Below are 4,314 nucleotides of genomic sequence, written 5' to 3'. Positions count from 1 at the left end.
TTAATCATACCAGCCGCAGTTGTGGTGAGGAAGATAAAAGTCCACCTGCACATACTTGGCTTTGCTTTAACACCTTAGGGGCTTTCTTTTTAGAGGATCTTAACGAACTGCAACACCTCCCTCTGAATAGCATTATAAGCCAAAGGTTCTAAGTAGGTTTAACGCTTTGTTTTTAATAATACGGTAGCATATAGGCCTAAGTGTATCCCTTGGGATCGATGGTATAACCTAATCTAACTTAAATTAATAAAATTATTGGTTGAAATTGTACACCTAACTAAATAACTCCTCAATCAGTTTATAAATATTTATAATAATAGCAAAAAATGTTAGTTTTTGTAGTTTAATAAAAGATGTTAACATCTTTATAGGAATTTAAAATTTTTAGTTTATCAAATAAAATATAATAATGAAAAATTTAAATAAAAAAAAAACATTGTCAGAAAATAATTAAACCCTTGTTGCAACCAGACTTTTCAATCTCTTAATTCCAATGCTCCAGTGTTCCAAATGTTCATGTTAACATGTGTCGAAAAAGTTGTATGTATTTACTGTAGAACCCATCAATCAATTTAGGCAACTGCAGTCTGTTTGAGTATATTTTGGTAGCAGCATTTCAATTTTTTTTATCATGTAATAAAAACTGCAATTTATAAAATATTATTTTGCAGAATTCTTTAAATCACTATAAATGAATATACTTTAGGTACATTAAAATCGAAAATAGATAACTAGTAAAGTAATCTTTTAATAAATGAATTATAAAAATTGTACTTTAAAGTATTTAAGGATTACGGTGGTCGAAGAGTTTATTAGAGTTGCTCGATTATATTCGAGTCATATTTTGAGGTCTCTGTGTTTTATTTTTATTTTTTTTTATATAATTATCATAAGAATTGCTGTTAAGTAGTCAGGCATAAGAGCCTGACTTTTAAAAAAGTCGGATTAAGTGACTCGTACATATCACTTGGAACGTATTCGTATTCTTAGTGCTATGGAGCCAGCTATTATAATATGAATTAATTTGTTTTTTAATTTAAAATATATTTTACTTCTCTTGAACTTTAAAATATCTTTCTATATGTACTATATTTCTTAGTTTAAATAAATACTTTCACTTATCACTGCATTAGGATGATTACTCTCATAAAGTCTTTGAAAAAACTACATTAAAAAATAAAATAAAGCTTCTATTATCGAATACTATACTTTATATACTTGATAAGATGATCTATTGCTTACTTATATCAATATTTGAATTTAATCCTTTTGATTTTTGCTTATTTAATTCTTTAAGGTTGCAAGAATTCATGTTTTCAAGAAAGACTTTTTAACGACTTTTTGCGTGAATATTTTTTTGAACTTGTTCGGTTATAAAATGATATAGGTTCTAACAAAAGCTAATTGAATAATAATGCACGAGAAAGAGATGTATACGTTTAGTATACGGTTTACATTGGTCTGAGTGAAGAGGATTTTATACTAGTACGTAAATATATAATAGACAGTATTTTTTCGATTTTTCTAACATATATTATTTAGTATAAGTTACAAAGTTTCTAATTTATTCAAATGTAATAAGAAACCATGTTTAAGAGAATTTTAAAATTTCAGTCTATTTTATAATTGCTAAGCTTAGATCTCACAATCATAAGTATGAGTTAGTCAATATCACATAACTAATTTATAAAATATGGTAATATTATATGATATATGATTTCATTAAATTTGATTTGAATATTTGAAAGCAGTTGAATTTGAATTTAAATTTGAAATGACACATATTTTATTTTGCAAGTAGAAACAATGCACAATAAATCAAAATAATGAGCATTTGTTTCTTAAGTGACTTGATTTACACCTAAGTCATTAATTTTTGTGACATCAGTCATACTTTAGTTACTATTAACATTAAAGTTATGATTATGTGAAATCGGACATATACCTATACTAGGTTATAAGCAGTATATTTTACAGTATGAATCAGTTACTGCATTCCAAACTGAAGTCAGCATTCAGTTTGCTTAAGTTGATCTTTTTAACTGCTCCTTAAAATCCCATACATTTATTAGTAGCATACAATACATAAATTAGAAGTATAATTTGCATTTTCCTTTAGACTCTTTAATTCTAAAATGTTGTTTAACCTCAACCATGTTAGGGTTTTAAAGATGTTAGGAGTAATAGATAAATTATAATCCTTTATTGAAACCACAATCGTTTTTATCTGTTGTGTCGCCTTTTTGTAGAAGATTAAAGCTTGCAGTACAACTCCATTCAGTTATTCTGAAGTCTGATTTTAGTCTTTGTCATGTCATATTAATTATCATCTGTATAAACGATATATTCAAAAAAGTAAACTATATAATATTAAATTAAAAATGACATCATCTTGACCTTTTCACATAGTCGCTTACAAAATTTTCTTTAACATGATTGAAACTATATTATTTGCAATTTTCTTTAAAAACAGCCATAAAAAAAAATGCATTCATTCGCTAATACACGTAATGCGGCAGTGAATAACTATAAAAGTTATGAACGTAATGTATTTGCAGTTAAAATAAGTTTTAGTTTTTCATCATAATTTTATTTTAAAGTGCAAAAATCTACGTTTTAATAACAAAAGTTATTAAAATTTTCTCCGTTACCCCTTTTAGTAACCATTTACAAAAAAAAAAATAAATAAAAGAAATAAAACAAAAGCCAAGTGATGAGCCATATTTAAAATGTTTTTTTTTTTAAGTAGTTTAAAAATTTTACAATATTTTTAGTGAATTCATTGCACTTGGCACTCTGCAATAAATACCAAAAATAAAAAACAAAGTGCATTTTGGCGTAAATCCGTGCAATTTAAATTTAAATTGTTATTTTTATTGTTGTCTACGGCTTTGACGTGCAACGCAGTGCTGCTTTTATGCACATTTGTTGCAATTATTTTTGTTGGTTTTAACTATTTTTTACACAAAAAGCAAATGGAAAATTTTGCTGAACTTAAGTTTTAATACTGCAAAAAAAAAAAAAAAAATTAAAAAAAATACTATATAAACTAATATAATTAAATGATTTTTTGGTTGTTAATTCTAAATTAAAACAGTCGTAGCAATGTACGAATGTTTAAAATTTTAATGAGTGCATTACCATTTGTGCGGTAGCAATAAAAATATAAATACACTATATTTAAAAACACAAACCAAACCGTTAAAATAATTTAAGTACACAAAAGAAAAAAAAATAATATAAAAAAAAAACAAAATTAAATGGATGCACAAAAATGCAACAGTAGCTTAAAAAATGCAATCATTTGGTGCAAAGCACACATATCGTATCTCATAGATAAATAATAAATGTTCATACATTTTTTTATTGCTTATCTTTAGTAGGCTATTGTTAGGTGTTAAAAAGTCTATTTTTCACCATTTTTTTTTTTGTACTTCAATTGATTAAAATAATAGTTGCTTACTATTACTTCTTTAGTTTAAGTCTTAAAGTATACGAATTAAATTTACATATTTAGTGCTTATTAATTTTGCGCAATAAAAAAATAATTTTCTCTATGCATTGAAGTAAAAACTTTTTAAATCTACTAATGTTTGCAATACTGTAACTCATCATTTATTCATTGTAATTGTATTTTTGTGTTGGAACTAAAATAATTTTGCTAATTTTAATTGAAATGAATGTATAAGCTCTACTTATAGTTTGTTGTATTCTATTTGTTTTGTGTGTTTCGAAATTTTATTTTCACATTTTCCATTTTCCATTGTATTGTAGCACACAAAAGATACTAGAGAGAACGAATAACACGATACATGTGAAATTTAATTTGTTAGTATTTTTTTATACTAATTTAGAATTTAAACTAGGTGTGTTTGTTCAGAAAAATTGCATGAAAAAATAGTGAAATTTAATTGTATAGGTAATAAAAAGCAAAAAGCGGTAAATGTGAACATTTCTCTTATTATATATTATATATTACAAAAATTTATTCTCTTCTCATCACATAAGTAATGTTACTTAATATTTATAGTCTAATGAAATAGCAACTCTTTATACGTAATCAAAAATTTTTTCTTATTGATTTTTAAAATTAAAAATGCTTGTAAAACACTGTTTGCTAAACAAATTTTTTCTTATTATTTCCTATTTATAAAGCAGTGTTTTTAATTTTTATTTTATGTATAACTTGTTATATTATTTTATATAACTTATTTTAATATACATTTTTTTATAAAAATTTTTTTGTATATGTTACAAAATTTTTTTATATAAATATTTTATATACATTTTATATTACAGTTTTTTTCTATACTT

The sequence above is a fragment of the Teleopsis dalmanni genome, chromosome 1, assembly GCF_002237135.1.
Source record: "Teleopsis dalmanni isolate 2A chromosome 1, ASM223713v2, whole genome shotgun sequence".
Lineage (NCBI taxonomy): Eukaryota > Metazoa > Arthropoda > Insecta > Diptera > Diopsidae > Teleopsis > Teleopsis dalmanni.
This window is presented reverse-complemented; position numbering follows the sequence as displayed.